Source organism: Schistocerca cancellata, unplaced genomic scaffold, assembly GCF_023864275.1.
Source record: "Schistocerca cancellata isolate TAMUIC-IGC-003103 unplaced genomic scaffold, iqSchCanc2.1 HiC_scaffold_1170, whole genome shotgun sequence".
NCBI lineage: Eukaryota > Metazoa > Arthropoda > Insecta > Orthoptera > Acrididae > Schistocerca > Schistocerca cancellata.
Genome location: NW_026047169.1, coordinates 5,285,971 through 5,310,962, shown reverse-complemented (window position 1 = coordinate 5,310,962; position 24,992 = coordinate 5,285,971).

The window sequence follows — 24,992 nt, the reverse complement described above, 5'->3', positions numbered from 1 at the left end:
AAATGGTACTGAAACAGAGGATGACAGACTAAAGGCCGAGATACTAAATGTCTTTTTCCAAAGTTGTTTCACAGAGGAAGATTGCACTGTAGTCCCTTCTCTAGATTGTCGCACAGATGACAAAATGGTAGATATCGAAATAGACGACAGAGGGATAGAGAAGCAATTAAAATCGCTCAAAAGAGGAAAGGCCTCTGGACCTGATGGGATACCAGTTCAATTTTACACAGAGTACGCGAAGGAACTTGCCCCCCTTCTTGCAGCGGTGTACCGTAGGTCTCTAGAAGAGCGTAGCGTTCCAAAGGATTGGAAAAGGGCACAGGTCATCCCCGTTTTCAAGAAGGGACGTCGAACAGATGTGCAGAACTATAGACCTATATCTCTAACGTCGATCAGTTGTAGAATTTTGGAACACGTATTGTGTTCGAGTATAATGACTTTTCTGGAGACTAGAAATCTACTCTGTAGGAATCAGCATGGGTTTCGAAAAAGACGGTCATGTGAAACCCAGCTCGCGCTATTCGTCCACGAGACTCAGAGGGCCATAGACACGGGTTCACAGGTAGATGCCGTGTTTCTTGACTTCCGCAAGGCGTTCGATACAGTTCCCCACAGTCGTTTATTGAACAAAGTAAGAGCATATGGACTATCAGACCAATTGTGTGATTGGATTGAGGAGTTCCTAGATAACAGGACGCAGCATGTTATTCTCAATGGAGAGAAGTCTTCCGAAGTAAGAGTAATTTCAGGTGTGCCGCAGGGGAGTGTCATAGGACCGTTGCTGTTCACAATATACATAAATGACCTGGTGGATGACATCGGAAGTTCACTGAGGCTTTTTGCAGATGATGCTGTGGTGTATCGAGAGGTTGTAACAATGGAAAATTGTACTGAAATGCAGGAGGATCTGCAGCGAATTGACGCATGGTGCAGGGAATGGCAACTGAATCTCAATGTAGACAAGTGTAATGTGCTGCGGATACACAGAAAGATAGATCCTTTATCATTTAGCTACAAAATAGCAGGTCAGCAACTGGAAGCAGTTAATACCATAAATTATCTGGGAGTACGCATTAGGAGTGATTTAAAATGGAATGATCATATAATGTTGATTGTCGGTAAAGCAGATGCCAGACTGAGATTCATTGGAAGAATCCTAAGGAAATGCAATCCGAAAACAAAGGAAGTAGGTTACAGTACGCTTGTTCGCCCACTGCTTGAATACTGCTCAGCAGTGTGGGATCCGTACCAGATAGGGTTGATACAAGACATAGAGAAGATCCAACGGAGAGCAGCGCGCTTCGTTACAGGATCATTTAGTAATCGCGAAAGCGTTACGGAGATGATAGATAAACTCCAGTGGAAGACTCTGCAGGAGAGACGCTCAGTGGCTCGGTACGGGCTTTTGTCAAAGTTTCGAGAACATACCTTCACCGAAGAGTCAAGCAGTATATTGCTCCCTCCTACGTATATCTCGCAAAGAGACCATGAGGATAAAATCAGAGAGATTAGAGCCCACACAGAGGCATACCGACAATCCTTCTTTCCACGAACAATACGAGACTGGAATAGAAGGGAGAACCGATAGAGGTACTGAAGGTACCCTCCGCCACACACCGTCAGGTGGCTTGCGGAGTATGGATGTAGATGTAGATGTAGATGTAGACTCCATGGGTCTATTGCTGCCTCGGGCACCTTATGGCCGTTCTGCTGTGAATCTAGATTATCGAATGGGACGAAAAACTGATAGTGAATTGTAACGTTCAGGGCCACCTAATGACGATGGATCACTCAAATTGCGTCCCGATTCAATACATCGTCCCCAGCCGACTTGTCTCCATGGGTCTATTGCTGCCTCGGGCACCTTATGGCCGTTCTGCTGTGAGTCTAGACTATCGAATGGGAAGAAAAACTGATAGTGAATTGTAACGTTCAGGGCCACCTAATGACGATGGATCACTCAAATTGCGTCCTGATTCAATACATCGTCCTCCAACAGACTTGACTTCATGGGTATTGGCTGCCTCGGGCACCTTATGGCCGTTCTGCTGTGAGTCAAAGATTTTCGAATCGGACGAGAAACTGATAGTGAATTGTAACTTTCAGGGCCACCTAATGACGATGGATCACTCAAATTGCGTCCCGATTCAATACATCGTCCTCCAGCAGACTTGTCTCCATGGGTCGATTGCTGCCTCGGGCACCGTATGGCCGTTCTGCTGTGAGTCAAAGATTTTCGAATCGGACGAAAAACTGATAGTGATTTGTAACATTCTGGGCCACCTAATGACGATGGACCACACAAATTGCGTCCCGATTCAGTACATCGTCCACTAGCCGACTTGACTCCATGGGACTATTGCTGCCTCGGGCACCTTATGGCCGTTCTGCTGTGAGTCTAGATTATCGAATGGGACGAAAAACTGATAGTGAATTGTAACGTTCAGGGCCTCCTAATGACGATGGATCACTGAAATTGCGTCCCGATTCAATACATCGTCCTCCAGCAGACTTGTCTCCATGGGTCGATTGCTGCCTCGGGCAGCTAATGGCCGTTCTGCTGTGAGTCAAAGATTTTCGAATCGGACGAAAAACTGATAGTGAATTGTAACATTCAGGGCCACCTAATGACGATGGACCACGCAAATTGCGTCCCGATTCAATACATCGTCCTCCAGCAGACTTGTCTCCATGCGTCTATTGCTGCCTCGGGCACCTTATGGCCGTTCTGCTGTGAGTCAAAGATTTTCGAATCGGACGAAAGACTGATAGTGAATTGTAACGTTCAGGGCCACCTAATGACGATGGATCACTCAAATTGCGTCCCGATTCAATACATCGTCCTCCAGCAGACTTGTCTCCATGGGTCTATTGCTGCCTCGGGCACCTTATGGCAGGCCTGCTGTGACTCAAAGATTTTCGAATCGGACGAAAAACTGATGGTGAATTGTAACGTTCAGGGCCTCCTAATGACGATGGAACACTCAAATTGCGTCCCGATTCAATACATCGTCCTCCAGCAGACTTGTCTCCATGCGTCTATTGCTGCCTCGGGCACCTTATGGCCGTTCTGCTGTGAGTCAAAGATTTTCGAATCGGACGAAAGACTGATAGTGAATTGTAACGTTCAGGGCCACCTAATGACGATGGATCACTCAAATTGCGTCCCGATTCAATACATCGTCCTCAAGCCGAGTTGACTCCATGGGTCTATTGCTGCCTCGGGCACCTTATGGCCGTTCTGCTGTGAATCTAGATTATCGAATGGGACGAAAAACTGATAGTGAATTGTAACGTTCAGGGCCACCTAATGACGATGGATCACTCAAATTGCGTCCCGATTCAATACATCGTCCCAAGCCGACTTGTCTCCTTGGGTCTATTGCTGCCTCGGGCACCTTATGGCCGTTCTGCTGTGAGTCTAGATTATCGAATGGGACGAAAAACTGATAGTGAATTGTAACGTTCAGAGCCACATAATGACGATGGATCACACAAATTGCGTCCTGATTCAATACATCGTCCTCCAGCAGACTTGACTTCATGGGTCTATTGCTGCCTCGGGCACCTTATGGCCGTTCTGCTGTGAGTCAAAGATTTTCGAATCGGACGAAAAACTGATAGTGAATTGTAACTTTCAGGGCCACCTAATGACGATGGATCACTCAAATTGCGTCCCGATTCAATACATCGTCCTCCAGCAGACTTGTCTCCATGGGTCGATTGCTGCCTCGAGCACCTTATGGCCGTTCTGCAGTGAGTCAAAGATTTTCGAACTGGACGAAAAACTGATAGTGATTTGTAACATTCAGGGCCACCTAATGACGATGGACCACACAAATTGCGTCCCGATTCAGTACATCGTCCAGTAGCCGACTTAAATCCATGGGACTATTGCTGCCTCGGGCACCTTATGGCCGTTCTGCTGTGAGTCTAGATTATCGAATGGGATGAAAAACTGATAGTGAATTGTAACGTTCAGGGCCTCCTAATGACGATGGACCACGCAAATTGCGTCCCGATTCAATACATCGTCCTCCAGCCGAGTTGACTCCATGGGTCTATTGCTGCCTCGGGCACCTTATGGCCGTTCTGCTGTGAATCTAGATTATCGAATGGGACGAAAAACTGATAGTGAATTGTAACGTTCAGGGCCATCTAATGACGATGGATCACTCAAATTGCGTCCCGATTCAATACATCGTCCTCCAGCAGACTTGTCTCCATGGGTCTATTGCTGCCTCGGGCACCTTATGGCAGGCCTGCTGTGACTCAAAGATTTTCGAATCGGACGAAAAACTGATAGTGAATTGTAACGTTCAGGGCCACCTAATGACGATGGATCACTCAAATTGCGTCCCGATTCAATACATCGTCCTCCAGCCGACTTGACTCCATGGGTCTATTGCTGCCTCGGGCACCTTATGGCCGTTCTGCTGTGAGTCTAGATTATCGAATGGGACAAAAAACTGATAGTGAATTGTAACGTTCAGTGCCTCCTAATGACGATGGATCACTCAAATTGCGTCCCGATTCAATACATCGTCCTCCAGCAGACTTGTCTCCATGGGTCTATTGCTGCCTCGGGCACCTTATGGCCGTTCTGCTGTGAGTCTAGATTATCGAATGGGACGAGAAACTGATAGTGAATTGTAACGTTCAGGGCCACCTAATGACGATGGATCTCTCAAATTGCGTCCCGATTCAATACATCGTCCTCCAGCCGACTTGACTCCATGTGTCTATTGCTGCCTCGGGCACCTTATGGCCGTTCTGCTGTGAGTCTAGATTATCGAATGGGACGAAAAACTGATAGTGAATTGTAACGTTCAGGGCCTCCTAATGACGATGGATCACTCAAATTGCGTCCCGATTCAATACATCGTCCTCCAGCACTTTTTAAGTGCTTTATCGGAAAACTACCTTGAGCAGTTAAACAGAGAACCGACTCGTGGCGATAACATATTAGACCTTCTGGTGACAAACAGACCCGAACTATTTGAAAAAGTTAACGCAGAACAGGGAATCAGTGATCATAAAGCGGTTACGGCATCGATGATTTCAGCCGTAAATATGAATATAAAAAGGGTAGGAAGATTTTTCTGTTTAGAAAAAGTGACAAAAAGCAGATTTCCGAGTACCTGTTGGCTCAACACAAAAGTTTTGTCTCAAGTACTGATAGTGTTGAGGATCAGTGGACAAAGTTCAAAACCATCGTACAATATGCGTTAGATGAGTATGTGCCAAGCAAGATCGTAAGAGATGGAAAAGAGCCCCCGTGGTTCAACAACCGAGTTAGAAAACTGCTGCGGAAGCAAAGGGAACTCCACAGCAAACATAAACATAGCCAAAGCCTTGAAGACAAACAAAAATTACGCGAAGCGAAATGTAGTGTGAAGAGAGCTATGCGAGAGGCGTTCAATGAATTCGAAAGTAAAGTTCTATGTACTGACTTGGCAGAAAATCCTAAGAAATTTTGGTCTTATGTCAAAGCGGTAGGTGGATCAAAACAAAATGTCCAGACACTCTGTGACCAAAATGGTACTGAAACAGAGGATGACAGACTAAAGGCCGAGATACTAAATGTCTTTTTCCAAAGTTGTTTCACAGAGGAAGATTGCACTGTAGTCCCTTCTCTAGATTGTCGCACAGATGACAAAATGGTAGATATCGAAATAGACGACAGAGGGATAGAGAAGCAATTAAAATCGCTCAAAAGAGGAAAGGCCTCTGGACCTGATGGGATACCAGTTCAATTTTACACAGAGTACGCGAAGGAACTTGCCCCCCTTCTTGCAGCGGTGTACCGTAGGTCTCTAGAAGAGCGTAGCGTTCCAAAGGATTGGAAAAGGGCACAGGTCATCCCCGTTTTCAAGAAGGGACGTCGAACAGATGTGCAGAACTATAGACCTATATCTCTAACGTCGATCAGTTGTAGAATTTTGGAACACGTATTGTGTTCGAGTATAATGACTTTTCTGGAGACTAGAAATCTACTCTGTAGGAATCAGCATGGGTTTCGAAAAAGACGGTCATGTGAAACCCAGCTCGCGCTATTCGTCCACGAGACTCAGAGGGCCATAGACACGGGTTCACAGGTAGATGCCGTGTTTCTTGACTTCCGCAAGGCGTTCGATACAGTTCCCCACAGTCGTTTATTGAACAAAGTAAGAGCATATGGACTATCAGACCAATTGTGTGATTGGATTGAGGAGTTCCTAGATAACAGGACGCAGCATGTTATTCTCAATGGAGAGAAGTCTTCCGAAGTAAGAGTAATTTCAGGTGTGCCGCAGGGGAGTGTCATAGGACCGTTGCTGTTCACAATATACATAAATGACCTGGTGGATGACATCGGAAGTTCACTGAGGCTTTTTGCAGATGATGCTGTGGTGTATCGAGAGGTTGTAACAATGGAAAATTGTACTGAAATGCAGGAGGATCTGCAGCGAATTGACGCATGGTGCAGGGAATGGCAACTGAATCTCAATGTAGACAAGTGTAATGTGCTGCGGATACACAGAAAGATAGATCCTTTATCATTTAGCTACAAAATAGCAGGTCAGCAACTGGAAGCAGTTAATACCATAAATTATCTGGGAGTACGCATTAGGAGTGATTTAAAATGGAATGATCATATAATGTTGATTGTCGGTAAAGCAGATGCCAGACTGAGATTCATTGGAAGAATCCTAAGGAAATGCAATCCGAAAACAAAGGAAGTAGGTTACAGTACGCTTGTTCGCCCACTGCTTGAATACTGCTCAGCAGTGTGGGATCCGTACCAGATAGGGTTGATACAAGACATAGAGAAGATCCAACGGAGAGCAGCGCGCTTCGTTACAGGATCATTTAGTAATCGCGAAAGCGTTACGGAGATGATAGATAAACTCCAGTGGAAGACTCTGCAGGAGAGACGCTCAGTGGCTCGGTACGGGCTTTTGTCAAAGTTTCGAGAACATACCTTCACCGAAGAGTCAAGCAGTATATTGCTCCCTCCTACGTATATCTCGCGAAGAGACCATGAGGATAAAATCAGAGAGATTAGAGCCCACACAGAGGCATACCGACAATCCTTCTTTCCACGAACAATACGAGACTGGAATAGAAGGGAGAACCGATAGAGGTACTGAAGGTACCCTCCGCCACACACCGTCAGGTGGCTTGCGGAGTATGGATGTAGATGTAGATGTAGATGTAGACTCCATGGGTCTATTGCTGCCTCGGGCACCTTATGGCCGTTCTGCTGTGAATCTAGATTATCGAATGGGACGAAAAACTGATAGTGAATTGTAACGTTCAGGGCCACCTAATGACGATGGATCACTCAAATTGCGTCCCGATTCAATACATCGTCCCCAGCCGACTTGTCTCCATGGGTCTATTGCTGCCTCGGGCACCTTATGGCCGTTCTGCTGTGAGTCTAGACTATCGAATGGGAAGAAAAACTGATAGTGAATTGTAACGTTCAGGGCCACCTAATGACGATGGATCACTCAAATTGCGTCCTGATTCAATACATCGTCCTCCAACAGACTTGACTTCATGGGTATTGGCTGCCTCGGGCACCTTATGGCCGTTCTGCTGTGAGTCAAAGATTTTCGAATCGGACGAGAAACTGATAGTGAATTGTAACTTTCAGGGCCACCTAATGACGATGGATCACTCAAATTGCGTCCCGATTCAATACATCGTCCTCCAGCAGACTTGTCTCCATGGGTCGATTGCTGCCTCGGTCACCTAATGGCCGTTCTGCTGTGAGTCAAAGATTTTCGAATCGGACGAAAATCTGATAGTGAATTGTAACATTCAGGGCCACCTAATGACGATGGACCACGCAAATTGCGTCCCGATTCAATACATCGTCCTCCAGCCGAGTTGACTCCATGGGTCTATTGCTGCCTCGGGCACCTTATGGCCATTCTGCTGTGAATCTAGATTATCGAATGGGACGAAACACTGATAGTGAATTGTAACGTTCAGGGCCTCCTAATGACGATGGATCACTGAAATTGCGTCCCGATTCAATACATCGTCCTCCAGCAGACTTGTCTCCATGGGTCGATTGCTGCCTCGGGCACCTAATGGCCGTTCTGCTGTGAGTCAAAGATTTTCGAATCGGACGAAAAACTGATAGTGAATTGTAACATTCAGGGCCACCTAATGACGATGGACCACGCAAATTGCGTCCCGATTCAATACATCGTCCTCCAGCAGACTTGTCTCCATGCGTCTATTGCTGCCTCGGGCACCTTATGGCCGTTCTGCTGTGAGTCAAAGATTTTCGAATCGGACGAAAGACTGATAGTGAATTGTAACGTTCAGGGCCACCTAATGACGATGGATCACTCAAATTGCGTCCCGATTCAATACATCGTCCTCCAGCAGACTTGTCTCCATGGGTCTATTGCTGCCTCGGGCACCTTATGGCAGGCCTGCCGTGACTCAAAGATTTTCGAATCGGACGAAAAACTGATAGTGAATTGTAACGTTCAGGGCCTCCTAATAACGATGGAACACTCAAATTGCGTCCCGATTCAATACATCGTCCTCCAGCAGACTTGTCTCCATGCGTCTATTGCTGCCTCGGGCACCTTATGGCCGTTCTGCTGTGAGTCAAAGATTTTCGAATCGGACGAAAGACTGATAGTGAATTGTAACGTTCAGGGCCACCTAATGACGATGGATCACTCAAATTGCGTCCCGATTCAATACATCGTCCTCCAGCCGACTTGACTCCATGGGTCTATTGCTGCCTCGGGCACCTTATGGCCGTTCTGCTGTGAGTCTAGATTATCGAATGGGACAAAAAACTGATAGTGAATTGTAACGTTCAGGGCCTCCTAATGACGATGGATCACTCAAATTGCGTCCCGATTCAATACATCGTCCCCAGCCGACTTGACTCCATGGGACTATTGCTGCCTCGGGCACCTTATGGCCGTTCTGCTGTGAGTCTAGATTACAGAATGGGATGAAAAACTGATAATGAATTGTAACGTTCAGGGCCACCTAATGACGATGGATCACTCAAATTGCGTCCCGATTCAATACATCGTCCTCCAGCAGATTTGTCTCCATGGGTCTATTGCTGCCTCGGGCACCTTACGGCAGGCCTGCTGTGACTCAAAGATTTTCGAATCGGACGAAAAACTGATAGTGAATTGTAACGTTCAGGGCCTCCTAATGACGATGGAACACTCAAATTGCGTCCCGATTCAATACTTCGTCCTCCAGCAGACTTGTCTCCATGCGTCTATTGCGGCCTCGGGCACCTTATGGCCGTTCTGCTGTGAGTCAAAGATTTTCGAATCGGACGAAAGACTGATAGTGAATTGTAACGTTCAGGGCCACCTAATGACGATGGATCACTCAAATTGCGTCCCAATTCAATACATCGTCCTCCAGCCGACTTGACTCCATGGGTCTATTGCTGCCTCGGGCACCTTATGGCCGTTCTGCTGTGAGTCTAGATTGTCGAATGGGACGAAAAACTGATAGTGAATTGTAACGTTCGGGGCCTCCTAATGACGATGGAACACTCAAATTGCGTCCCGATTCAATACATCGTCCTCCAGCAGACTTGTCTCCATGCGTCTATTGCTGCCTCGGGCACATTATGGCCGTTCTGCTGCGAGTCAAAGATTTTCGAATTGGACGAAAAACTGATAGTGAATTGTAACGTTCAGGGCCACCTAATGACGATGGATCACTCAAATTGCGTCCCGATTCAATACATCGTCCTCCAGCAGACTTGTCTCCATGCGTCTATTGCTGCCTCGGGCACCTTATGGCAGGCCTGCTGTGACACAAAGATTTTCGAATCGGACGAAAAACTGATAGTGAATTGTAACGTTCAGGGCCTCCTAATGACGATGGAACACTCAAATTGCGTCCCGAATCAACACATCGTCCTCCAGCAGACTTGTCTCCATGCGTCTATTGCTGCATCGGGCACCTTATGGCCGTTCTGCTGTGAGTCAAAGATTTTCGAATCGGACGAATGACTGATAGTGAATAGTAACGTTCAGGGCCACCTAATGACGATGGATCACTCAAATTGCGTCCCGATTCAATACATCGTCCTCCAGCCGACTTGACTCCATGTGTCTATTGCTGCCTCGGGCACCTTATGGCCGTTCTGCTGTGAGTCTAGATTATCGAATGGGACGAAAAACTGATAGTGAATTGTAACGTTCAGGGCCTCCTAATGACGATGGATCACTCAAATTGCGTCCCGATTCAATACATCGTCCTCCAGCCGACTTGTCTCCATGGGTCTATTGCTGCCTCGGGCACCTTATGGCCGTTCTGCTGTGAGTCTAGATTATCGAATGGGACGAAAAACTGATAGTGAATTGTAACGTTCAGGGCCACCTAATGACGATGGATCACTCAAATTCAGTCCCGATTCAATACATCGTCCCCAGCCGACTTGTCTCCATGGGTCTATTGCTGCCTCGGGCACCTTATGGCCGTTCTGCTGTGAGTCTAGATTATCGAATGGGACGAAAAACTGATAGTGAATTGTAACGTTCAGGGCCACCTAATGACGATGGATCACTCTAATTGCGTCCTGATTCATTTCATCGTCCTCCAGCAGACTTGACTTCATGGGTCTATTGCTGCCTCGGGCACCTTATGGCCGTTCTGCTGTGAGTCAAAGATTTTCGAATCGGACGAGAAACTGATAGTGAATTGTAACTTTCAGGGCCACCTAAAACGATGGATCACTCAAATTGCGTCCCGATTCAATACATCGTCCTCCAGCAGACTTGTCTCCATGAGTCGATTGCTGCCTCGGGCACCTTATGGCCGTTCTGCTGTGAGTCAAAGATTTTCGAATCGGACGAAAAACTGATAGTGATTTGTAACATTCAGGGCCACCTAATGACGATGGACCATACAAATTGCGTCCCGATTCAGTACATCGTCCACTAGCCGACTTGACTCCATGGGACTATTGCTGCGTCGGGCACCTTATGGCCTTTCTGCTGTGAGTCTAGATTATAGAATGGGATTAAAAACTGATAGTGAATTGTAACGTTCAGGGCCACCTAATGACGATGGATCACTCAAATTGCGTCCCGATTCAATACATCGTCCTCCAGCAGACTTGTCTCCATGCGTCTATTGCTGCCTCGGGCACCTTATGGCCGTTCTGCTGTGAGTCAAAGATTTTCGAATCGGACGAAAGACTGATAGTGAATTGTAACGTTCAGGGCCACCTAATGACGATGGATCACTCAAATTGCGTCCCGATTCAATACATCGTCCTCCAGCCGACTTGACTCCATGGGTCTATTGCTGCCTCGGGCACCTTATGGCCGTTCTGCTGTGAGTCTAGATTATCGAATGGGACAAAAAACTGATAGTGAATTGTAACGTTCAGGGCCACCTAATGACGATGGATCACTCAAATTGCGTCCCGATTCAATACATCGTCCCCAGCCGACTTGTCTCCTTGGGTCTATTGCTGCCTCGGGCACCTTATGGCCGTTCTGCTGTGAGTCTAGATTATCGAATGGGACGAAAAACTGATAGTGAATTGTAACGTTCAGGGCCACATAATGACGATGGATCACACAAATTGCGTCCTGATTCAATACATCGTCCTCCAGCAGACTTGACTTCATGGGTCTATTGCTGCCTCGGGCACCTTATGGCCGTTCTGCTGTGAGTCAAAGATTTTCGAATCGGACGAAAAACTGATAGTGAATTGTAACTTTCAGGGCCACCTAATGACGATGGATCACTCAAATTGTGTCCCGATTCAATACATCGTCCTCCAGCAGACTTGCCTCCATGGGTCGATTGCTGCCTCGGGCACCTTATGGCCGTTCTGCTGTGAGTCAAAGATTTTCGAATCGGACGAAAAACTGATAGTGAATTGTAACTTTCAGGGCCACCTAATGACGATGGATCACTCAAATTGCGTCCCGATTCAATACATCGTCCTCCAGCAGACTTGTCTCCATGAGTCGATTGCTGCCTCGGGCACCTTATGGCCGTTCTGCTGTGAGTCAAAGATTTTCGAATCGGACGAAAAACTGATAGTGATTTGTAACATTCAGGGCCACCTAATGACGATGGACCATACAAATTGCGTCCCGATTCAGTACATCGTCCACTAGCCGACTTGACTCCATGGGACTATTGCTGCGTCGGGCACCTTATGGCCTTTCTGCTGTGAGTCTAGATTATAGAATGGGATTAAAAACTGATAGTGAATTGTAACGTTCAGGGCCACCTAATGACGATGGATCACTCAAATTGCGTCCCGATTCAATACATCGTCCTCCAGCAGACTTGTCTCCATGCGTCTATTGCTGCCTCGGGCACCTTATGGCCGTTCTGCTGTGAGTCAAAGATTTTCGAATCGGACGAAAGACTGATAGTGAATTGTAACGTTCAGTGCCACCTAATGACGATGGATCACTCAAATTGCGTCCCGATTCAATACATCGTCCTCCAGCCGACTTGACTCCATGGGTCTATTGCTGCCTCGGGCACCTTATGGCCGTTCTGCTGTGAGTCTAGATTATCGAATGGGACAAAAAACTGATAGTGAATTGTAACGTTCAGGGCCTCCTAATGACGATGGATCACTCAAATTGCGTCCCGATTCAATACATCGTCCCCAGCCGACTTTACTCCATGGGACTATTGCTGCCTCGGGCACCTTATGGCCGTTCTGCTGTGAGTCTAGATTATAGAATGGGATGAAAAACTGATAATGAATTGTAACGTTCAGGGCCACCTAATGACGATGGATCACTCAAATTGCGTCCCGATTCAATACATCGTCCTCCAGCAGATTTGTCTCCATGGGTCTATTGCTGCCTCTGGCACCTTACGGCAGGCCTGCTGTGACTCAAAGATTTTCGAATCGGACGAAAAACTGATAGTGAATTGTAACGTTCGGGGCCTCCTAATGACGATGGAACACTCAAATTGCGTCCCGATTCAATACATCGTCCTCCAGCAGACTTGTCTCCATGCGTCTTTTGCTGCCTCGGGCACATTATGGCCGTTCTGCTGCGAGTCAAAGATTTTCGAATTGGACGAAAAACTGATAGTGAATTGTAACGTTCAGGGCCACCTAATGACGATGGATCACTCAAATTGCGTCCCGATTCAATACATCGTCCTCCAGCAGACTTTACTCCATGGGTCTATTGCTGCCTCGGGCACCTTATGGCCGTTCTGCTGTGAGTCTAGATTATCGAATGGGACAAAAAACTGATAGTGAATTGTAACGTTCAGGGCCTCCTAATGACGATGGATCTCTCAAATTGCGTCCCGATTCAATACATCGTCCTCCAGCCGACTTGACTCCATGGGTCTATTGCTGCCTCGGGCACCTTATGGCCGTTCTGCTGTGAGTCTAGATTATCGAATGGGATGAAAAACTGATAGTGAATTGTAACGTTCAGGGCCACCTAATGACGATGGCTCACTCAAATTGCGTCCCGATTCAATACATCGTCCTCCAGTTGACTTGACTCCATGGGTCTATTGCTGCCTCGGGCACCTTATGGCCGTTCTGCTGTGAGTCTAGATTATCGAATGGGACGAAAAACTGATAGTGAATTGTAACGTTCAGAGCCTCCTAATGACGATGGATCACTCAAATTGCGTCCCGATTCAATACATCGTCCTCCAGCAGACTTGTCTCCATGGGTCGATTGCTGCCTCGGTCACCTAATGGCCGTTCTGCTGTGAGTCAAAGATTTTCGAATCGGACGAAAAACTGATAGTGAATTGTAACATTCAGGGCCACCTAATGACGATGGACCACGCAAATTGCGTCCCGATTCAATACATCGTCCTCCAGCCGAGTTGACTCCATGGGTCTATTGCTGCCTCGGGCACCTTATGGCCGTTCTGCTGTGAATCTAGATTATCGAATGGGACGAAAAACTGATAGTGAATTGTAACGTTCAGGGCCACCTAATGACGATGGATCACTCAAATTGCGTCCCGATTCAATACATCGTCCTCCAGCAGACTTGTCTCCATGGGTCTATTGCTGCCTCGGGCACCTTATGGCAGGCCTGCTGTGACTCAAAGATTTTCGAATCGGACGAAAAACTGATAGTGAATTGTAACGTTCAGGGCCACCTAATGACGATGGATCACTCAAATTCAGTCCCGATTCAATACATCGTCCCCAGCCGACTTGTCTCCATGGGTCTATTGCTGCCTCGGGCACCTTATGGCCGTTCTGCTGTGAGTCTAGATTATCGAATGGGACGAAAAACTGATAGTGAATTGTAACGTTCAGGGCCACCTAATGACGATGGATCACTCTAATTGCGTCCTGATTCAATTCATCGTCCTCCAGCAGACTTGACTTCATGGGTCTATTGCTGCCTCGGGCACCTTATGGCCGTTCTGTTGTGAGTCAAAGATTTTCGAATCGGACGAGAAACTGATAGTGAATTGTAACTTTCAGGGCCACCTAAAACGATGGATCACTCAAATTGCGTCCCGATTCAATACATCGTCCTCCAGCAGACTTGTCTCCATGAGTCGATTGCTGCCTCGGGCACCTTATGGCCGTTCTGCTGTGAGTCAAAGATTTTCGAATCGGACGAAAAACTGATAGTGATTTGTAACATTCAGGGCCACCTAATGACGATGGACCATACAAATTGCGTCCCGATTCAGTACATCGTCCACTAGCCGACTTGACTCCATGGGACTATTGCTGCGTCGGGCACCTTATGGCCGTTCTGCTGTGAGTCAAGATTATAGAATGGGATTAAAAACTGATAGTGAATTGTAACGTTCAGGGCCACCTAATGACGATGGATCACTCAAATTGCGTCCCGATTCAATACATCGTCCTCCAGCAGACTTGTCTCCATGCGTCTATTGCTGCCTCGGGCACCTTATGGCCGTTCTGCTGTGAGTCAAAGATTTTCGAATCGGACGAAAGACTGATAGTGAATTGTAACGTTCAGGGCCACCTAATGACGATGGATCACTCAAATTGCGTCCCGATTCAATACATCGTCCTCCAGCCGACTTGACTCCATGGGTCTATTGCTGCCTCGGGCACCTTATGGCCGTTCTGCTGTGAGTCTAGATTATCGAATGGGACAAAAAACTGATAGTGAATTGTAACGTTCAGGGCCACCTAATGACGATGGATCACTCAAATTGCGTCCCGATTCAATACATCGTCCCCAGCCGACTTGTCTCCTTGGGTCTATTGCTGCCTCGGGCACCTTATGGCCGTTCTGCTGTGAGTCTAGATTATCGAATGGGACGAAAAACTGATAGTGAATTGTAACGTTCAGGGCCACATAATGACGATGGATCACACAAATTGCGTCCTGATTCAATACATCGTCCTCCAGCAGACTTGACTTCATGGGTCTATTGCTGCCTCGGGCACCTTATGGCCGTTCTGCTGTGAGTCAAAGATTTTCGAATCGGACGAAAAACTGATAGTGAATTGTAACTTTCAGGGCCACCTAATGACGATGGATCACTCAAATTGTGTCCCGATTCAATACATCGTCCTCCAGCAGACTTGCCTCCATGGGTCGATTGCTGCCTCGGGCACCTTATGGCCGTTCTGCTGTGAGTCAAAGATTTTCGAATCGGACGAAAAACTGATAGTGAATTGTAACTTTCAGGGCCACCTAATGACGATGGATCACTCAAATTGCGTCCCGATTCAATACATCGTCCTCCAGCAGACTTGTCTCCATGAGTCGATTGCTGCCTCGGGCACCTTATGGCCGTTCTGCTGTGAGTCAAAGATTTTCGAATCGGACGAAAAACTGATAGTGATTTGTAACATTCAGGGCCACCTAATGACGATGGACCATACAAATTGCGTCCCGATTCAGTACATCGTCCACTAGCCGACTTGACTCCATGGGACTATTGCTGCGTCGGGCACCTTATGGCCTTTCTGCTGTGAGTCTAGATTATAGAATGGGATTAAAAACTGATAGTGAATTGTAACGTTCAGGGCCACCTAATGACGATGGATCACTCAAATTGCGTCCCGATTCAATACATCGTCCTCCAGCAGACTTGTCTCCATGCGTCTATTGCTGCCTCGGGCACCTTATGGCCGTTCTGCTGTGAGTCAAAGATTTTCGAATCGGACGAAAGACTGATAGTGAATTGTAACGTTCAGGGCCACCTAATGACGATGGATCACTCAAATTGCGTCCCGATTCAATACATCGTCCTCCAGCCGACTTGACTCCATGGGTCTATTGCTGCCTCGGGCACCTTATGGCCGTTCTGCTGTGAGTCTAGATTATCGAATGGGACAAAAAACTGATAGTGAATTGTAACGTTCAGGGACTCCTAATGACGATGGATCACTCAAATTGCGTCCCGATTCAATACATCGTCCCCAGCCGACTTGACTCCATGGGACTATTGCTGCCTCGGGCACCTTATGGCCGTTCTGCTGTGAGTCTAGATTATAGAATGGGATGAAAAACTGATAATGAATTGTAACGTTCAGGGCCACCTAATGACGATGGATCACTCAAATTGCGTCCCGATCAATACATCGTCCTCCAGCAGATTTGTCTCCATGGGTCTATTGCTGCCTCGGGCACCTTACGGCAGGCCTGCTGTGACTCAAAGATTTTCGAATCGGACGAAAAACTGATAGTGAATTGTAACGTTCAGGGCCTCCTAATGACGATGGAACACTCAAATTGCGTCCCGATTCAATACTTCGTCCTCCAGCAGACTTGTCTCCATGCGTCTATTGCGGCCTCGGGCACCTTATGGCCGTTCTGCTGTGAGTCAAAGATTTTCGAATCGGACGAAAGACTGATAGTGAATTGTAACGTTCAGGGCCACCTAATGACGATGGATCACTCAAATTGCGTCCCAATTCAATACATCGTCCTCCAGCCGACATGACTCCATGGGTCTATTGCTTCCTCGGGCACCTTATGGCCGTTCTGCTGTGAGTCTAGATTGTCGAATGGGACGAAAAACTGATAGTGAATTGTAACGTTCGGGGCCTCCTAATGACGATGGAACACTCAAATTGCGTCCCGATTCAATACATCGTCCTCCAGCAGACTTGTCTCCATGCGTCTTTTGCTGCCTCGGGCACATTATGGCCGTTCTGCTGCGAGTCAAAGATTTTCGAATTGGACGAAAAACTGATAGTGAATTGTAACGTTCAGGGCCACCTAATGACGATGGATCACTCAAATTGCGTCCCGATTCAATACATCGTCCTCCAGCAGACTTTACTCCATGGGTCTATTGCTGCCTCGGGCACATTATGGCCGTTCTGCTGTGAGTCTAGATTATCGAATGGGACAAAAAACTGATAGTGAATTGTAACGTTCAGGGCCTCCTAATGACGATGGATCTCTCAAATTGCGTCCCGATTCAATACATCGTCCTCCAGCCGACTTGACTCCATGGGTCTATTGCTGCCTCGGGCACCTTATGGCCGTTCTCCTGTGAGTCTAGATTATCGAATGGGATGAAAAACTGATAGTGAATTGTAACGTTCAGGGCCACCTAATGACGATGGCTCACTCAAATTGCGTCCCGATTCAATACATCGTCCTCCAGTTGACTTGACTCCATGGGTCTATTGCTGCCTCGGGCACCTTATGGCCGTTCTGCTGTGAGTCTAGATTATCGAATGGGACGAAAAACTGATAGTGAATTGTAACGTTCAGAGCCTCCTAATGACGATGGATCACTCAAATTGCGTCCCGATTCAATACATCGTCCTCCAGCAGACTTGTCTCCATGGGTCGATTGCTGCCTCGGTCACCTAATGGCCGTTCTGCTGTGAGTCAAAGATTTTCGAATCGGACGAAAAACTGATAGTGAATTGTAACATTCAGGGCCACCTAATGACGATGGACCACGCAAATTGCGTCCCGATTCAATACATCGTCCTCCAGCCGAGTTGACTCCATGGGTCTATTGCTGCCTCGGGCACCTTATGGCCGTTCTGCTGTGAATCTAGATTATCGAATGGGACGAAAAACTGATAGTGAATTGTAACGTTCAGGGCCACCTAATGACGATGGATCACTCAAATTGCGTCCCGATTCAATACATCGTCCTCCAGCAGACTTGTCTCCATGGGTCTATTGCTGCCTCGGGCACCTTATGGCAGGCCTGCTGTGACTCAAAGATTTTCGAATCGGACGAAAAACTGATAGTGAATTGTAACGTTCAGGGCCTCCTAATGACGATGGAACACTCAAATTGCGTCCCGAATCAATACATCGTCCTCCAGCAGACTTGTCTCCATGCGTCTATTGCTGCCTCGGGCACCTTATGGCCGTTCTGCTGTGAGTCAAAGATTTTCGAATCGGACGAAAAACTGATAGTGAATTGTAACATTCAGGGCCACCTAATGACGATGGACCACGCAAATTGCGTCCCGATTCAATACATCGTCCTCCAGCCGAGTTGACTCCATGGGTCTATTGCTGCCTCGGGCACCTTATGGCCGTTCTGCTGTGAATCTAGATTATCGAATGGGACGAAAAACTGATAGTGAATTGTAACGTTCAGGGCCACCTAATGACGATGGAACACTCAAATTGCGTCCCGAATCAACACATCGTCCTCCAGCAGACTTGTCTCCATGCGTCTATTGCTGCATCGGGCACCTTATGGCCGTTCTGCTGTGAGTCAAAGATTTTCGAATCGGACGAATGACTGATAGTGAATAGTAACGTTCAGGGCCACCTAATGACGATGGATCACTCAAATTGCGTCCCGATTCAATACATCGTCCTCCAGCCGACTTGACTCCATGTGTCTATTGCTGCCTCGGGCACCTTATGGCCGTTCTGCTGTGAGTCTAGATTATCGAATGGGACGAAAAACTGATAGTGAATTGTAACGTTCAGGGCCTCCTAATGACGATGGATCACTCAAATTGCGTCCCGATTCAATACATCGTCCTCCAGCCGACTTGTCTCCATGGGTCTATTGCTGCCTCGGGCACCTTATGGCCGTTCTGCTGTGAGTCTAGATTATCGAATGGGACGAAAAACTGATAGTGAATTGTAACGTTCAGGGCCACCTAATGACGATGGATCACTCAAATTCAGTCCCGATTCAATACATCGTCCCCAGCCGACTTGTCTCCATGGGTCTATTGCTGCCTCGGGCACCTTATGGCCGTTCTGCTGTGAGTCTAGATTATCGAATGGGACGAAAAACTGATAGTGAATTGTAACGTTCAGGGCCACCTAATGACGATGGATCACTCTAATTGCGTCCTGATTCAATTCATCGTCCTCCAGCAGACTTGACTTCATGGGTCTATTGCTGCCTCGGGCACCTTATGGCCGTTCTGCTGTGAGTCAAAGATTTTCGAATCGGACGAGAAACTGATAGTGAATTGTAACTTTCAGGGCCACCTAAAACGATGGATCACTCAAATTGCGTCCCGATTCAATACATCGTCCTCCAGCAGACTTGTCTCCATGAGTCGATTGCTGCCTCGGGCACCTTATGGCCGTTCTGCTGTGAGTCAAAGATTTTCGAATCGGACGAAAAACTGATATTGATTTGTAACATTCAGGGCCACCTAATGACGATGGACCATACAAATTGCGTCACGATTCAGTACATCGTCCTCTAGCCGACTTGACTCCATGGGACTATTGCTGCGTCGGGCACCTTATGGCCATTCTGCTGTGAGTCTAGATTATAGAATGGGATTAAAAACTGATAGTGAATTGTAACGTTCAGGGCCACCTAATGACGATGGATCACTCAAATTGCGTCCCGATTCAATACATCGTCCTCCAGCAGTCTTGTCTCCATGCGTCTATTGCTGCCTCGGGCACCTTATGGCCGTTCTGCTGTGAGTCAAAGATTTTCGAATCGGACGAAAGACTGATAGTGAATTGTAACGTTCAGGGCCACCTAATGACGATGGATCACTCAAATTGCGTCCCGATTCAATACATCGTCCTCCAGCCGACTTGACTCCATGGGTCTATTGCTGCCTCGGGCACCTTATGGCCGTTCTGCTGTGAGTCTAGATTATCGAATGGGACAAAAAACTGATAGTGAATTGTAACGTTCAGGGCCACCTAATGACGATGGATCACTCAAATTGCGTCCCGATTCAATACATCGTCCCCAGCCGACTTGTCTCCTTGGGTCTATTGCTGCCTCGGGCACCTTATGGCCGTTCTGCTGTGAGTCTAGATTATCGAATGGGACGAAAAACTGATAGTGAATTGTAACGTTCAGGGCCACATAATGACGATGGATCACACAAATTGCGTCCTGATTCAATACATCGTCCTCCAGCAGACTTGACTTCATGGGTCTATTGCTGCCTCGGGCACCTTATGGCCGTTCTGCTGTGAGTCAAAGATTTTCGAATCGGACGAAAAACTGATAGTGAATTGTAACTTTCAGGGCCACCTAATGACGATGGATCACTCAAATTGTGTCCCGATTCAATACATCGTCCTCCAGCAGACTTGCCTCCATGGGTCGATTGCTGCCTCGGGCACCTTATGGCCGTTCTGCTGTGAGTCAAAGATTTTCGAATCGGACGAAAAACTGATAGTGAATTGTAACTTTCAGGGCCACCTAATGACGATGGATCACTCAAATTGCGTCCCGATTCAATACATCGTCCTCCAGCAGACTTGTCTCCATGAGTCGATTGCTGCCTCGGGCACCTTATGGCCGTTCTGCTGTGAGTCAAAGATTTTCGAATCGGACGAAAAACTGATAGTGATTTGTAACATTCAGGGCCACCTAATGACGATGGACCATACAAATTGCGTCCCGATTCAGTACATCGTCCACTAGCCGACTTGACTCCATGGGACTATTGCTGCGTCGGGCACCTTATGGCCTTTCTGCTGTGAGTCTAGATTATAGAATGGGATTAAAAACTGATAGTGAATTGTAACGTTCAGGGCCACCTAATGACGATGGATCACTCAAATTGCGTCCCGATTCAATACATCGTCCTCCAGCAGACTTGTCTCCATGCGTCTATTGCTGCCTCGGGCACCTTATGGCCGTTCTGCTGTGAGTCAAAGATTTTCGAATCGGACGAAAGACTGATAGTGAATTGTAACGTTCAGGGCCACCTAATGACGATGGATCACTCAAATTGCGTCCCGATTCAATACATCGTCCTCCAGCCGACTTGACTCCATGGGTCTATTGCTGCCTCGGGCACCTTATGGCCGTTCTGCTGTGAGTCTAGATTATCGAATGGGACAAAAAACTGATAGTGAATTGTAACGTTCAGGGCCTCCTAATGACGATGGATCACTCAAATTGCGTCCCGATTCAATACATCGTCCCCAGCCGACTTGACTCCATGGGACTATTGCTGCCTCGGGCACCTTATGGCCGTTCTGCTGTGAGTCTAGATTATAGAATGGGATGAAAAACTGATAATGAATTGTAACGTTCAGGGCCACCTAATGACGATGGATCACTCAAATTGCGTCCCGATTCAATACATCGTCCTCCAGCAGATTTGTCTCCATGGGTCTATTGCTGCCTCGGGCACCTTACGGCAGGCCTGCTGTGACTCAAAGATTTTCGAATCGGACGAAAAACTGATAGTGAATTGTAACGTTCAGGGCCTCCTAATGACGATGGAACACTCAAATTGCGTCCCGATTCAATACTTCGTCCTCCAGCAGACTTGTCTCCATGCGTCTATTGCGGCCTCGGGCACCTTATGGCCGTTCTGCTGTGAGTCAAAGATTTTCGAATCGGACGAAAGACTGATAGTGAATTGTAACGTTCAGGGCCACCTAATGACGATGGATCACTCAAATTGCGTCCCAATTCAATACATCGTCCTCCAGCCGACTTGACTCCATGGGTCTATTGCTGCCTCGGGCACCTTATGGCCGTTCTGCTGTGAGTCTAGATTGTCGAATGGGACGAAAAACTGATAGTGAATTGTAACGTTCGGGGCCTCCTAATGACGATGGAACACTCAAATTGCGTCCCGATTCAATACATCGTCCTCCAGCAGACTTGTCTCCATGCGTCTTTTGCTGCCTCGGGCACATTATGGCCGTTCTGCTGCGAGTCAAAGATTTTCGAATTGGACGAAAAACTGATAGTGAATTGTAACGTTCAGGGCCACCTAATGACGATGGATCACTCAAATTGCGTCCCGATTCAATGCATCGTCCTCCAGCAGACTTGTCTCCATGAGTCGATTGCTGCCTCGGGCACCTTATGGCCGTTCTGCTGTGAGTCAAAGATTTTCGAATCGGACGAAAAACTGATATTGATTTGTAACATTCAGGGCCACCTAATGACGATGGACCATACAAATTGCGTCCCGATTCAGTACATCGTCCACTAGCCGACTTGACTCCATGGGACTATTGCTGCGTCGGGCACCTTATGGCCATTCTGCTGTGAGTCTAGATTATAGAATGGGATTAAAAACTGATAGTGAATTGTAACGTTCAGGGCCACCTAATGACGATGGATCACTCAAATTGCGTCCCGATTCAATACATCGTCCTCCAGCAGACTTGTCTCCATGCGTCTATTGCTGCCTCGGGCACCTTATGGCCGTTCTGCTGTGAGTCAAAGATTTTCGAATCGGACGAAAGACTGATAGTGAATTGTAACGTTCAGGGCCACCTAATGACGATGGATCACTCAAATTGCGTCCCGATTCAATACATCGTCCTCCAGCCGACTTGACTCCATGGGTCTATTGCTGCCTCGGGCACCTTATGGCCGTTCTGCTGTGAGTCTAGATTATCGAATGGGACAAAAAACTGATAGTGAATTGTAACGTTCAGGGCCACCTAATGACGATGGATCACTCAAATTGCGTCCCGATTCAATACATCGTCCCCAGCCGACTTGTCTCCTTGGGTCTATTGCTGCCTCGGGCACCTTATGGCCGTTCTGCTGTGAGTCTAGATTATCGAATAGGACGAAAAACTGATAGTGAATTGTAACGTTCAGGGCCACATAATGACGATGGATCACACAAATTGCGTCCTGATTCAATACATCGTCCTCCAGCAGACTTGACTTCATGGGTCTATTGCTGCCTCGGGCACCTTATGGCCGTTCTGCTGTGAGTCAAAGATTTTCGAATCGGACGAAAAACTGATAGTGAATTGTAACTTTCAGGGCCACCTAATGACGATGGATCACTCAAATTGTGTCCCGATTCAATACATCGTCCTCCAGCAGACTTGCCTCCATGGGTCGATTGCTGCCTCGGGCACCTTATGGCCGTTCTGCTGTGAGTCAAAGATTTTCGAATCGGACGAAAAACTGATAGTGAATTGTAACTTTCAGGGCCACCTAATGACGATGGATCACTCAAATTGCGTCCCGATTCAATACATCGTCCTCCAGCAGACTTGTCTCCATGAGTCGATTGCTGCCTCGGGCACCTTATGGCCGTTCTGCTGTGAGTCAAAGATTTTCGAATCGGACGAAAAACTGATAGTGATTTGTAACATTCAGGGCCACCTAATGACGATGGACCATACAAATTGCGTCCCGATTCAGTACATCGTCCACTAGCCGACTTGACTCCATGGGACTATTGCTGCGTCGGGCACCTTATGGCCTTTCTGCTGTGAGTCTAGATTATAGAATGGGATTAAAAACTGATAGTGAATTGTAACGTTCAGGGCCACCTAATGACGATGGATCACTCAAATTGCGTCCCGATTCAATACATCGTCCTCCAGCAGACTTGTCTCCATGCGTCTATTGCTGCCTCGGGCACCTTATGGCCGTTCTGCTGTGAGTCAAAGATTTTCGAATCGGACGAAAGACTGATAGTGAATTGTAACGTTCAGGGCCACCTAATGACGATGGATCACTCAAATTGCGTCCCGATTCAATACATCGTCCTCCAGCCGACTTGACTCCATGGGTCTATTGCTGCCTCGGGCACCTTATGGCCGTTCTGCTGTGAGTCTAGATTATCGAATGGGACAAAAAACTGATAGTGAATTGTAACGTTCAGGGCCTCCTAATGACGATGGATCACTCAAATTGCGTCCCGATTCAATACATCGTCCCCAGCCGACTTGACTCCATGGGACTATTGCTGCCTCGGGCACCTTATGGCCGTTCTGCTTTGAGTCTAGATTATAGAATGGGATGAAAAACTGATAATGAATTGTAACGTTCAGGGCCACCTAATGACGATGGATCACTCAAATTGCGTCCCGATTCAATACATCGTCCTCCAGCAGATTTGTCTCCATGGGTCTATTGCTGCCTCGGGCACCTTACGGCAGGCCTGCTGTGACTCAAAGATTTTCGAATCGGACGAAAAACTGATAGTGAATTGTAACGTTCAGGGCCTCCTAATGACGATGGAACACTCAAATTGCGTCCCGATTCAATACTTCGTCCTCCAGCAGACTTGTCTCCATGCGTCTATTGCGGCCTCGGGCACCTTATGGCCGTTCTGCTGTGAGTCAAAGATTTTCGAATCGGACGAAAGACTGATAGTGAATTGTAACGTTCAGGGCCACCTAATGACGATGGATCACTCAAATTGCGTCCCAATTCAATACATCGTCCTCCAGCCGACTTGACTCCATGGGTCTATTGCTGCCTCGGGCACCTTATGGCCGTTCTGCTGTGAGTCTAGATTGTCGAATGGGACGAAAAACTGATAGTGAATTGTAACGTTCGGGGCCTCCTAATGACGATGGAACACTCAAATTGCGTCCCGATTCAATACATCGTCCTCCAGCAGACTTGTCTCCATGCGTCTTTTGCTGCCTCGGGCACATTATGGCCGTTCTGCTGCGAGTCAAAGATTTTCGAATTGGACGAAAAACTGATAGTGAATTGTAACGTTCAGGGCCACCTAATGACGATGGATCACTCAAATTGCGTCCCAATTCAATACATCGTCCTCCAGCCGACTTGACTCCATGGGTCTATTGCTGCCTCGGGCACCTTATGGCCGTTCTGCTGTGAGTCTAGATTATCGAATGGGACAA